The sequence below is a fragment of the Hesperophylax consimilis genome, unplaced genomic scaffold, assembly GCF_061612785.1.
Source record: "Hesperophylax consimilis isolate HC1 unplaced genomic scaffold, BYU_Hcon_1.0 scaffold_195, whole genome shotgun sequence".
NCBI classification, from domain to species: domain Eukaryota; kingdom Metazoa; phylum Arthropoda; class Insecta; order Trichoptera; family Limnephilidae; genus Hesperophylax; species Hesperophylax consimilis.
This window is the reverse complement of record NW_028301407.1, coordinates 19,271-33,344: the sequence shown is the minus strand read 5'-3', so window position 1 is coordinate 33,344 and position 14,074 is coordinate 19,271.

Genomic DNA, 14,074 nt, shown 5'->3' with positions numbered 1-14,074 from the left:
GTCTTGTTTTCACCTCTCTACACAGTTTTTTTCGGGTTCTCCTGAGTCTACTCTACCCTCACGCGTTAATTTCACTTATTAGAAGTTTCTTGCCCCTTCCAGATAACAGTCTATCATACTTTATTTGATTTCGAATGACAATCAATCCTTTTTTTTCATTTGTATCAATCTCTCTTCGTTTCTTACACCGAAAGTTTATGACCAATGTTTCCCCCGTGAGAACATGTTTATCTTATAGTGCATTATCCTTTGACTCGATGTCTTCGTTCCCATGTTAATAAATAATGTAGATTTCTCCTTTGTCCTGTCAAAAACCCACTGTGATTGGCTAATTTTAGTAATAAATTTGGGTAGACACATCCCACTAGAACGCCTCTTTTTTCCAATTACAGTCTCCTGTATTTATTTCAATAAAGTTCGCTAGGTGTCTCTAGTGTGATGATTTCTTCGTAATTGAGGTTTAGCTTTCATTAAATACATTTTCTTTTGGAAGAAACCTATTTCATCACACCGCGCACTGCCGGTTGTCGGGCAGCCATGAGTTATTTTCTCTCCATAGTAGGCCGGTCTCCCACCTGCCGGTACTCAAGGGGCGCGTTGTGCTTTCCATGAGGGCCTCGGCACGCTGTATATCTGTGGACACCCGGCTCACGGCGGTCACGCCAAGCGAGTCAACTGAAAAGTGCCTTTTGATGAGTTCACCGATTTTGCCCATTTCAGCCGTTTCGCCGATCATATTTAGCGTGGTGCCGCTATCTACGTCACGCCGGGTGCCCCCATGTTTGATCCAGCCGAGCGCGGTTCGTGACGTCATGCGGCCGCCATCTTCTTCTTGGACCTCCCGCGACACTATCAAATGCACATTGTCTTGGCCGATTAATAGCCGTGGTTTCACTTGCCGGCGGCCGGCCACTGTTTGTCGCGGGAGATCTAGGTCCGTCACTGTGTTTGCGATAATGGGGTATTCGGACCCGTCACCACGCACGGAAAGTTTAACACGCTGGGATGCGCTATCTGATGAGCACATCCCATTGGCACCATGTATACGGAGTCCACGGGGTGGTCCGCGCACCCCCACTATGTCAGCGAGTTCGGCATCGACGAGGGTCCTCGTCGAGCAGCGCGTGGGTAGACACTTGCCCCTTCGGGCCACACACTTTCACCGCAACTACCTTAAGCAAAACCGAACTTTGCCCGAACCAAGTCGTGTTCACAGTTTCACTTGCGACGAAGGGAGCTGTATTGTACCTCGCGGGGTCATGTAACAGTTTATGGTGTGACAGGCGGCACGTGCCAACGCCGCAGTTCGTTCGAAATTTACACACCCGCGTGTAATGCCCTTTGTCTAGACACTTGTGGCACACGCGCGCACTTTTCACTAAGTCCCACCGGGCGGGAATGTCAATCGCGGCAAACTGCGGGCACTCTCGTAATTTGTGCAAACTGTTGCATTTTGCGCAATTTTCACTATTTACCGCGATCTTCTCACTTCTCACCGCCGAAGTGCTTTGCACGTGCACTTGGTCGCGACGGGTCCGGGATGTCCGGGCAGAGTCAACGAGACCCGACCTCGGGACGGCATTTGCCAGCCGCTTCAGGAACGCTGCAAACTGGTGGATATCGGCAGCGGCGGCCCTGTCTGTGACCTTGTCGAGCCACGCGATGCGTAGGGCCAGCGGCATTTTGGAGGCCACCTCGCTGAGTAAAGCCGGGTTGCTTAGGTAATTGTCCGACAAGTTACCTAGCGAGGCAACGACATTTTGAATAGTTCCCGAAAATTCAACTATTGCTTCGTTGGAGGCGTCTTCAGGCAGGAGCGGCAACTTCTTAACCTTTTCGTACATCACGGCAGCAATGGCGTGGGCGCCGCCAAAACGGTGCTTCAGCACGTCAATAATCTCCGAGACCTGAGCGGGGTCCATCAAGAGAGGGTTGACGGCATCGCGCGCCTCCGCGCAGCGCGCGCTGTAATCTTATTAGATTCTCAGCAGCCGTCATCCCGCATGTCGCTGTCGATTGTTGGTATTGTGCGTGAAAGGTTGGCCACTCAACCGGGTCCCCGGAAAATGTCGGCAGGTCCTTGGCTGTAGATTGCCGGGCGATGAGGGAAACCATCCGGTTGTCTTCCTCCTGGGCTCTCGGGGTACTTCCAGACTGCGAGCTGCGGATGGCGTCTACCACAGCCGCGGTGAAGTGTGCGAACGGGTCTTGTCTAGAGTTTACCCAATCTTGCGTGTGGCGGGCAGTTTCATCCGCCGTCGGGTTTCCCGGGAATGGCCCACCTCCCGCCGGCGTTGTAAGATCAGGCGTGGTTGGCGGGAGATGTGCTTCGAACGCACGGGGTTGGGCCTCCAAGCGGGGCGGCTCGCATGCTGCCGTCGGCTTGGCGGCATGCTGTGACGTCTCGGGCAGCCGCGATAAATCGAGCGGCTGTGGTGTCTCGAGCGGCAGCCTTGAAGCTCCGAGCGCGGCAATTAGTTGTTCGATCTGCCGGGCAGAGTCCCGGGAGCGTTTTCTCTCGGCCCGCAGTTCTCGTTGCAGCTGGCGGAGAGTGTTCTCTGTGGAAGCCTCGTTGTCTGATGTGAGGCACTCATCCGCTGAGACTGCGGCAGGGGCGGGTGTGGTGACCAGAGCCGCTGCCGGGGCAGCTCGTGCTCTAGCCAGTTCAGCTTGGTGGGCAGCAGGTCCGGCATGATCTAGGCCGGGGGCTGCTGCGGGGGTTGGGCCGGGCACTTCGGGGCCGCGGCGTGTGTCATCTCGTTCGGGAGCGCCCTCCTCACGGGCGCCCTTGCCAGAGCGGAGCGATCGGGACATCGTAGCGGCTGGTGACTAGATCCGTTTCGAAAGGACCACTATGTAATCGACCAGCTAGGTCTTTTACACAGACTGTAAAATAGGGGGCCGGTCAGTCCGTAGTTAGCCGCTAGGTCCGGGTAGAAATCTGCTTTACCCTTGCTCGGGTCGGTAAAGGAATCTACTTTTATCCTTGCTCCGGTCGGTACAGGAATCTGCTTTTATCCTTGCTCCGGTCGGTACAGGAATCTTCTTTATCCTTGCTCAGTTCGAGGCCGGAATCTGCTTTATCCTCGGTGCGGGAGGAGGCAGGCGGGGGCAAAAATCCAGGGGGGAGCCAAGTCAAAGAAGTATCCAAGTTCAGATCCAGAGGGAAGTGGTCGGGAAGAGCAGAGTAGAGTAGCTGGTGGCGGTCCAAGGCAGAGAGAGAGAGCTGAAGGCTGGCGCGCCGTATTTATTGTGCAATCCCCCTCTCCCGACTTTGGGGAGGGCGGTACGACGCGCTGCCTTCATTCGCGGGTTGTTGATCCGCGGGCTGTGACGTCCGCTATGATTTAATTAGCGGAGGTCACAACCTTTAGAACTACTCTACTCTTTATGCACTCTTAATCGATCCTAACCACTCCTCTCTAGCATTTTTATTTATTAATCAGTTGTACATAATTCATTCAGTGTGGGGGTCCCCGGCCCAACATATTCAGGGGAAATCGTAATTGATTTTCTTATATTTAATTTTACACAAATTCTTATTATCTAGTTATGCTAAGGAGAGTCCGGCCGTTTTATCAATGTCTTTTATTTCGTAATATCTACGGCCGAACTCTCTCAAACTTAGTCTAAATATTTCAATACATAGTCAATTCAAACTATTTCCCCGTACAGCGTTGCTTACGGGCGCGTTGATTGGTCCCAGGCGGTCGCCTGGGCCAACCGGGCGCAGGCGGTGAGGGAAAGCGATGCGGGGGCGAGCGGGACTCGAGGTATCGGAGCCCCACGTAAGTTCTAAAACCAAGCTCACGCTCGGCGCCTCGACCATTATGAAATAGCGGCCGCCGTGAGCGGTACACACCGTCCGGTACACTCAACTCCTGTGATCTGTTTGGTACCGGTGACTAATTCAACATGTTCTCACCTGTTTCATACTGGAGGGCATTGCACATCTCCAGATATTTGCAAGTTAAATATGCACTTCATTTCACCTGCTACTTCACTTTAGTCTGAATAATTGAGACTAATTTACGCTAACAGGATAATTAATACTTTGTGGCTAACTTTAGTTTGTTAACCACAACGGTTTTTGGTGACGGATGGTGATAATTACATATTATTGTTTATGCTAACACTTTTGAATATTATTCTTAGTCGTGTTTGTCCAAGGTTTTGCTTGCTTTTAAAAAAAATATACCTTTTATTCCATTGTTACGCTATTTAAAAAAAATTATGAATTTTAACTAGCTAATCCATTTTTTACCATCTGGCTCAATTAAGATTTTTAATTCTAGTTGAGATTTTTATTGGCTGGCCAATCGGCCAATTTTACTAAATCAATTTTTATTGATAATATTACAAATTTTAGTTTTATTCTAGGAATATCTCGGCATTATGTTAATTTTCAAGTGTTTTTTTTTTTTAGATAACATGGAATTTTTTTCACTATAAAATTAGCATGCAAAACCTTCTGCTATATTATTGAAATTATCTTTGATTTTATGTAAAAACTTGAAAAAAGTGTATTGACTCAACACCTTCATATATAAAAAGCCTGACATTGACAGCAACACCTTGTAATGTTTTCGTCTTTTCCCCATTTTCTTTTATTTTTATTTGTTTAAAACAATATAAAATTTTCTTCTCTCTTGGCTATGACCGATATTTAATTTTTTCTCTAAGGCTTTGCATATGTGTACGCAGGGATGGAAAATTCCTCCCCTACAACACATAAGCCTCCATGAAAATTGGACCCTTTTCTTTGATATCTACAGAAAGCTACTTAAAGCTCTCTTGTACTATATATCTTCATAGACATATGTACTCAACTAATTAATACGTTATTTACGAACTTGAACGCAAATATTTCCGTATTTATATTGTAATTAAATTCCATCAAACGTTGTGTAATTTTTTTGATTTATGATATAGGATTTTAATTACCTTCATTTTGTGGTAACCCCCTTGGTTCTGATCGAGGTGTTGAGTTTCACAATTTAATTGGTCTTTCCATTGCAAACCTAGACTTAAATGAATTCCCTGAATGAGCTAACTTTCCTAATGTAATTATTCTGATTCCCTGCACCCTAACAAAGTCGTAGTTAAACGCTGATAAAAGATATTATACATGTTTATTTGGACAAGTAATTAAATATAACTCAAATGGTTAATTGTTAGTAAATTTGATTTTGGTAAACTCTTGTGTCTGTCTGGCGCCACTCCTTTATGATTCTGCTGCTATAAGGTACATGTAAAGATTGATTTGGTAGGTTAATGTAATTAGTTAATTGCATATTTGACGAACTCGGAATAGCCCATTTGCTGGCATAATTTGGCTCCAAATCCTCCTGCAAGTAAACGAGATGATCGTGAGTCAACAAGAAATTTGCACAATCCTTTGACACGGCTCTTTGATTGATACCTAAGTTATCGCGTCCCAAAAAGCCTTCCACGTCATCATGTACTGCATTCAAGTTTCCCCTCGAGTCCCGATACCCCCAAATTCCGACCCCTCCTTGGACTACAATTTACTTAGGGCGAACCGGTTTCGTCCTATATACAATCATATACTCACGGTTGGTGTGGACTTACGGGTCGTGAATCCTCATTCCACGTTTAAGAGAAAATGCGGGAGTGGTCTATAAGACCTAAAATGCAAGCTGTATGCAGGTCCGCATTTTTTTTTTTTTTTTTTTAAATTTATTTATTTCATCAAAAAATTACAGAATATATATAATATATCATTAGTAAGTTGTATAATTATATGTCAGTTAGAAACAATGAAATTGATGAAAGAATAATGTTACAATAATACGGCAGTTTCTAATATAAGAAAAAATATATATGAATGTAAGAGTGTTATATACAAATGGCATAATATACTATATTTTAGGTTGTGCATAACCTGCCTCACTAGGCGAACCTGTATTGAGGCAGAATTTTTAGTCAATTATTTCTCCATTTTGTCTATGGTTTGCTAATATTTAAATGTTTAATATGGGTTCCCATACAGCAATCCACTATTTTAGGTTACATTATTGTTTACATATTGAAGATACAGATAGAATAAATTTAAACACAATACATACTATAATAACTCACTGTGACAAGGCATTTGGTTACTTTTCATTATTGTTTGCATTTACACAATACGTATATAGTAAGTTTTAGCACCGTACATACTGCAATAACTGTCAATGACAAGGCGTTTGGGTGAGGGCACCAGTGTAGGCTCGATCATTTGAATAAATCCAAATTTTGACATTTTTTTTAAACTCTTTCCGTGTTTGACTCTCTTTAATATTTTCTGGGAGCATGTTGAAGATCTTTGTGGCAAAGTAGCCAAAGCTACGTTGACCAAAGGTGGAAGAAAGTGCTGGAACTTGCAACATGTCTTTGTTTGAATTACGTGTAAATCTAAAGTTTGTTTTTTTTTCGTAAAACACATGTTTGTTTTTAAAGAGATGCATGAGGATTGTTTTTACATAGATCTGTCGAACATCAAATACTCTCATTATGTTGAAAATTAAGTTGCTGTTTGCAGTTTGAGGAAGTTTGAGAATAATTTTCATAATTGTTTTCTGCGCCTTTTCAACAGGATCTAGAGCTGATGAAGTACCCCCTCCCCATGAAATGATACCATACTCAATGATAGATTGGGTTAATGCAAAATAAATCGTTTTTAGAATTTGTAAGTTAAGGAAGTTCCTTACGGATCTGAAGAAGTGTATTGTTTTCCTAATTTTATTCGCAATGATCTGAGTATGTATATTCCATTTGAGGTATGGGTCAATGGTGAGGCCGAGGTACTTCATCTGTGGAGTTCGCTCTATACAGGGGCACTCATTGCATACGTTGGAATTCGTACAGTTATGTATTTTTATGGAGTAATCATCATTAGGTTGGCCTGCAGTATTGATGCTTGAAGTGATATATTTTGTTTTTTTCGTGTTAAGGGTAAGCGTGTTTATATCTAACCATTTTTTAACTAAGTTAATATTTTTTTCAGCTTTTTTCAGCTTTTCATTCTCCAGTAAACAGTACATACGAATAAATATATGTATACATACAGTTTGGGAAAGGTTTATAACTCACAATACGAGGCTATCTACCTCGCATCCCGAGCTCGGATCTCGCGCCAAAAACTCTGCGAAGCTCTAGGTCTGGTAACCGAATATATACGTACTAATAAGGTGATACTAATAAATACTAGTAGAATAAGGTCATATTTGATAGTTTGTTTTGGAGAGCTATCGAACTCCAGGCTTTTGTTTGTTTGGTTTTGACGTTTTTATTTAAGAGAATCGCCATCTCTATTGGATTTGGTTAATGGTCTTGTTATAGGAGCGACCACTGCCTCCTATTGATGAACTGTATTTGTTTTAAATTTTACCTCCAGGGTTCAACATTAATTTTTGTTCATCCTATCCCGTGATTTTCCAATTGTTTCAAGTGGTTGATTGCCACATTAGAGAGTACTCGACCCTCAAATATCTCAGGCAACTGATGGGGTTTTGTATGAGCACCCAATCAATAAAATTCAAATGTTTCGTATAATTATTCGATATAAATCTGGCTAACCCGTGATTTTTCAATTGTCGATTGTGAATGATAAGTATTTGTAAGCACGCAGCTTCCAGCTGTTTCAGGTAACTAATAAAAACTGTGCGATTATCTAATCAATGGTATTCAAATGTTTCATGTAATTTTTTGATATAAATCTGGCTAACCCGTGATTTCTCAATTGTCGTTTGTGATTGATAAGTATTTGAGAACACGCATCTTCCAGCTGTTTCGGGTAATTAATAAAATCCTTTGTGACTAACTAATTCATGGTATTCAAATGTTTCATGTAATTTTTTTGATATAAATCTGGCTAACCCGTGATTTCTCAATTGTCGTTTGTGATTGATAAGTATTTGAGAACACGCATCTTCCAGCTGTTTCGGGTAATTAATAAAATCCTTTGTGACTAACTAATTATGGCCAAGGTCGTTTTCAAACTATGCGGTTGGCCCAATTCTCCAGTGATCCTTTGTTTTGTAAACAAATAATATAAACATCTCCTGACACACTAACCTAAATGTGAGATCTGTTTATTTTAAAATTCCTTAGAAGTCATTTGTGCCTCTTTACTTTTATTGTGCACTATTAATTAAAATATTTTTAAATCCTTTATTGAAGTTAAGCTATTTATTTCATTTCCCGAATTTAGTAAATTTACTAGAAGTTAGGTGAAAATAATATAAATATATATATATATGTACACATATCTCGATTGTCAAAATTCGTTAAATAAGATTACATATCGTCGCTGCTCTGACTCAACCTCGTATCTACAGTTTTTGCATTTTTAAGATAAAATTATGAACATCTGCGTATTTTTCTTGCGCATTTAATGCACAAACACGTGTCTTCCTTAAAAATATTATTTATTAGTTACATTGATTAAACTCAAACTCGTATCTGGTTTGTCGAATGCAGCAAACTCGTATCACAAGATACGAGTTTGCGATCTGTTTTGTCGTGCGAATAGTGTCTGAAGCACTCTGAAGTTAGCGCAGCATTCTCGTATCTACGCGTGACAGGTCGAGTCTTGTAAACATCCACTGTTGATTTTGTGTGTTTATAATAGTTATTTGAAGTTAAACATAGTGAAAGTTTTTTTATTAGTGAATATACATTGTATAGAGTAAGTTGTTTTAATTTTAATCATAATATTTAACGAGCATTCTGTAATAATGACAATATATTATAGCCAGTACTTAACCTCACATATTATCAAAAATTCAATTGCCAATTTGTGAGAACTTGCTTATTTTAATTGAAATATTTACTAAATATAAGTTTAACTTATACATGCAATCAACTTAACCATGAACTTTCCTACAGAAAATGAAACGAAACAATACAAGGAGTACTCGTTTATTGCAACTAGCAATGAACAATTCGAGTATACCACATAATCCGGATTCTATTGAGTGCCTTTCCCTAATGAATCAACCATCTTCGTCAAGACAAGCTGATGAACGGGAGTTGATGATGAATAGCGAAATAATTTTGGATAAAGATTTCTGTGAAACTGTTATGGAGCAGGCAGCCGAGTCAAGACAAAATAATCAACATGAGATGATCGAGGGAGGAATTTTAAACGAAGTTACCGGTTTATTTTATTCATCTGCAGAAACAGACAATGTTTCAATAATGAATCAGTCTTCCAGTGAAGTTGGTCTAGCATTCCTTGCCGACATTGATGAAAACACAGTAACTTATTACCTGGACGAAGCATCAGGTTTATTAATTAAAACTCGCAATGAAGTTGAGGTTGAGAAGAGTCGAGCACGAAAAGGTTTAGGAAAACCTGCTGCCTGGAAGCGAAATAAACTAATAAAAGCCAGAGAAATTAGACATGAGTATAAGAGCATTGAAAGGAAAAAGGCAGCCAGAGGAAAACCTTGTAATAAAATAGTCCGTCAAGCTCGTGCTTTAAAACCCAGGTGCGATAGTTTGAAATGCACTCGCAGTAAACATTTAAGGCAGTGTGATGTTATCAGTAACAGTGAAAGGTAGTATTTTTAATTCCTTCTGGGAGTTCATGACGTGGCCACAAAGAAAAGCGTATGTGAACGCACTGGTAGAAAAAGTTCCAGTTCAACGAAAAACTAACGAAGTACTATCACGACGGGAAAACACCCTTAAATACTATTTAAAAAATGAAAATGCACGTGTGCCTGTCTGCAAACGGATGTTTTTGTCTACTTTGTCGCTAGGAGAGTGGACTGTTCTTAACTGGGTAAAAAAAGGAAACAGTCATGGTATAATTTCTTAAGTTAAAAGTGTTGAACGCATTAATAAAAAGAAGGCTTCGAAGGTAGAGCATATCAAATACTTTTTAAGTAAGCTGCCAAAACTGCCTTCTCACTATTGCTCTTCGAAGCAATATTTAGAGATGACGTATGCATCAGTTAAAGATGTATACAGAGCATTTGAAATGTATTTTTCTGATAATGATAAACCTTCTGAGGAGAAAGGAGGATATAATTTATTCCGGAAACAAGTCGATGCCATGCAATTTGGAATATTTCAGCCACGTAAGGACCAGTGCGACACGTGTTTTTCACATAAATTAGGATTTGTTTCTTTTGAAGCTTTTGCACAACACATTGCAGAAAAGAACTTGGCCAGAGATGAAAAACGAAGGGACAAGGAAATGGCGATTGCCGGACTTCAGAACATGTTTACTGTCGATGTTCAAGCTGTCCAGCTTGTACCATCCTTACCTGCAGGATTTTTATATTTTAAACAGAAACTGGCTTGTCACCAGTTTACAATTTATGATGTTGTAACATCAAATGTCACCTGCTATGTTTGGCATGAAGGAGAAGGAGGAATGGATGCCAACATATTCTCTTCGTGCATACTAGATTACGTTGAGAACCATATTACTAACAAAAATGTACCGATAGTATTTTTTAGTGATGGTTGTGCAGCGCAGAATCGCAATGTTATACTGTCTAATGCTCTTTTACATTATTCCAAAATTAATAATGTCACTATCTTACAAAAATACCTCGTGAGAGGACATACACAAATGGAATGCGATTCTGTACACGCTACCATTGAAACCCGCAAAAAAAAACAAAGAATTACATGCACCATCCAATTTTGTCCAAATTATTAAGGAATCTAGGATTAATAAGCCGTATCAGGTGAAATATGTTGACCATAAATTTTTTAAAGATTATTCCAATATAACCTATTACAAATCTGAAAGACCTGGAGCAAGAGTAGGAGAGCCGCGTGTTGTGGACATACGAGTTATAAAATACAGTCTTGCTGACGGTCTTCAATTTAAATTGTCATTTAAAGAAGATTGGCAATGTCTCTCGCGTCGTCAAAGCCATGTTCCTGAAGAAGTATTAGTAAAGCCCTTGTTATCGGGGCCAGTACCAATTAAACTGAGAAAATTCAGAGATCTACAATCCCTCAAAGATGTTATACACAGAGATTATCAAACATTTTATGATAATTTGGTTCATTCAAATGATTAAGGGTGAAAAATTTTAACCCAAGATTTCTTTTGTTGAACAAATTTATTGTTATATTAAAATCTATTTTTTTACTTTTATATTCTTCAAGGTCTTATGTGAAATCTTTTATACCTTATTCACTAATAAATGTTTTTAAAAATATCTAACACTTTTATATAATTTTAATGCAGCAACCTCGTAAGTAATCACTGAAAGCAAATTATACATTCTGCAAACTCGTATCTCACTAAAATTATGAAAACTTAAATGTGCCACAGTATTTGGTATTTTATTAACTTAATTATTGAGTTTTAAATAAACTAAAGTAATTTAAAAAAATAAAAAACTTTAAATAAAGTTGAAACGGTGGATAAAGGTAGTTTTTTTTGTCTCCTGTAAAAAACTGTTTTTGTAGATACGAGGTTGAGTCAGAACAGCGACGATATATTAATAAATAAATATAAGGTATATGATTCTACATGGTCTTGAATATTAATAAATACATATTTTCTTTTTCAATAATATAGATATGTCCTCGGGTAGGTATTAAAAATCGCTACCATTTCGATGTTTCGATTAATAAATAAAATACATATATATATTTACATTACTCATATATATATTCTTTATATACAATATTTTATTTTATATTTATAAATATATATACAAATATACAACATACATATATTAATGTGTAATTCTTTGTTTTGTTGTTTTAATTTAATATTCAATTGATATACTTCCACTTCACAGCCCTTCTGTGTCTCCTGGGACCTGAAAATTATTTATAAAAGGAAAACTCACCCACGTCAAGGTATTTCCGGTCGGGTAGTACACAACAACCTTGATGAAGAAATCCTACCTAATTAATTGTATTTTTCAACTAATTTCAAAATAAATCTTTTCGACTATTTATTCCTATTTAATATTTTATTCTCGCTTGAATCGTATAAATTAGCTGATATTTAATTTTTCTTCCGAACGAAATCCTAATTCAGAAAACCCGTTGATTTAATAACACCTTTCTAGTTTAGGCTTTTGAATGATAGCTGTTTCAAATTCTTTTTCGAAATGATAGACTGATGATTAAAATTCCGGTTAAAACGACAAACACTTTTAACACTGTCGCTATACGCACGATGGATTTTAATTGAACAATTTATTAATTCTAAATTTCTTTTTATCTAAATTGATAAGAAAATTTATTCCGAATTGTGCAAACTTTTAAATAACTTCTTAATAAATTAAATTTTTTTTTCCTCTTACTATTAATTTTAGAACAAAGGTTTAAACGTTTATTATTATCGAATCCTTTTTTTTGTTTTTGTGTTTCTTTTAACCTAAGATGAAGTATTTATTACTATTATTATTATTTTTTAACCAAATTGACGTTAAATTATAATCTATTTTTAAATATCAATACGCGATCACGTTCACTTTAGATTAACGATAACAAACTCTTAAATTTAATTTGAATGTTTTCACTTTGAATGAAATAATTATTTTTAAATTTTTAATTAATTCACAATTCACTTTTTGCACTTCACTTAACACTTTTAAGCACTGAGTTTAAATTATATTTATTTTCACTGTTTAACCAAATTAAACTGATTTAACAAAACTTCACTGGTGGGGTTTTCAGAATTTAGAAACTGAATTTAAGACTTTTTACAAAACTTTCTAAGTCCAGGGACTTGTTCAGAATTTAACACTTAGATTATTTCACTAGAATTTTACCAATAGACGTAGTACTGCCATGTAACAACTTTTCAAACCCTCGGCGCGACTCTCTCCTGACTGATGAGTTCCATCTTTTATACCCCTCTCAGGTTCCAAAAGACGTATCTGAATGTCTCTTGATGCTTAATTCTATCTCCTATCAACTCGTAAATCCAAACACCCCTTCCATCAATATCGATCGTTCCTACATACGATCTTCTGTTGTCCGGCTTTGGGTGGCGGTCAATTTTTATCTCACGTCGCTAGCTTAATAGGGTCCGAATCGGGTGAGTCTGTGTTAATCGCCCAAGCTCCCTTTGTCCTCTGTTCATACAAAAATGTAGTTAAAATCTCATGATTTTGCGTTCCTTTTTTTTCTCAATTCGCGATAGGTCCGTCCTCAATAACATATATACAGATCTCAATTTTATGCATCTCGTGCGAAAATTGTTTAAATCCATGTCGAAATCTTTACTACGCATTTTTGAATTTCGATTTGTTTAAATTCTACTTAATTTTATTGTTACTTATGTGAGCTTTTCCATTTCCACCCGTACTTTCTATCTCCCTGTCGCAGATTTGAGTTTTTCCTTTATCTTTGAATTTTATTTTTATCCGCGACGTTTTCTTGCACAATTTCTTCTTGATTCTTATGTCATTTCTCATAACTCTTATAATTACTCATTTTCCAAGTCGTATTTATTTATTTCACGGATAAATTTGAATTGTATCACTTTTTTCCACTTGGATTATTCTTTATCTCCGTTCTTTACCCTTCCTTTTATCTTTTCTCCACTTTTCCCGATGTGTGTGGTCTGCTGGGAAATTTCATACTTCATTTATTATTAATTAATATATAGTTTTCCACACTTCTATGGGAGATATACCTAATTAGACTCTGGGATATCTGTCATTTTTATTGCCTGACCCAATCTCCGCCCAATTTTCTATCTTTCTCATACCAGGATTCACACAAAACATATGCATTGACATCTGTTTATGTTTAAAATTTTGGTACTAGACTCGTAAATTTAGTTTAATTTCAAACCTATTAATTTTAATCTCTTTTGTCTAATCTAAATACTTCCATAAGGTCCACGTTAAAGTTAATCGCTTTTCCAATCGTTTATTACCTTAACGTAAATAAAAATCATGTTCAAATTCCGATTGTTTATCCTTCAAAATATACATGAGACCGCCAACCTTTTATCTTGTTTCGATCCCTCCGTAATATTGGGTAACTCTAATATATATCTAACCTAATAATCATGTAAAATGCCTACGTTTTCTGAATTTAATCTATCGCTTTTTGTTTAGTTTTACTG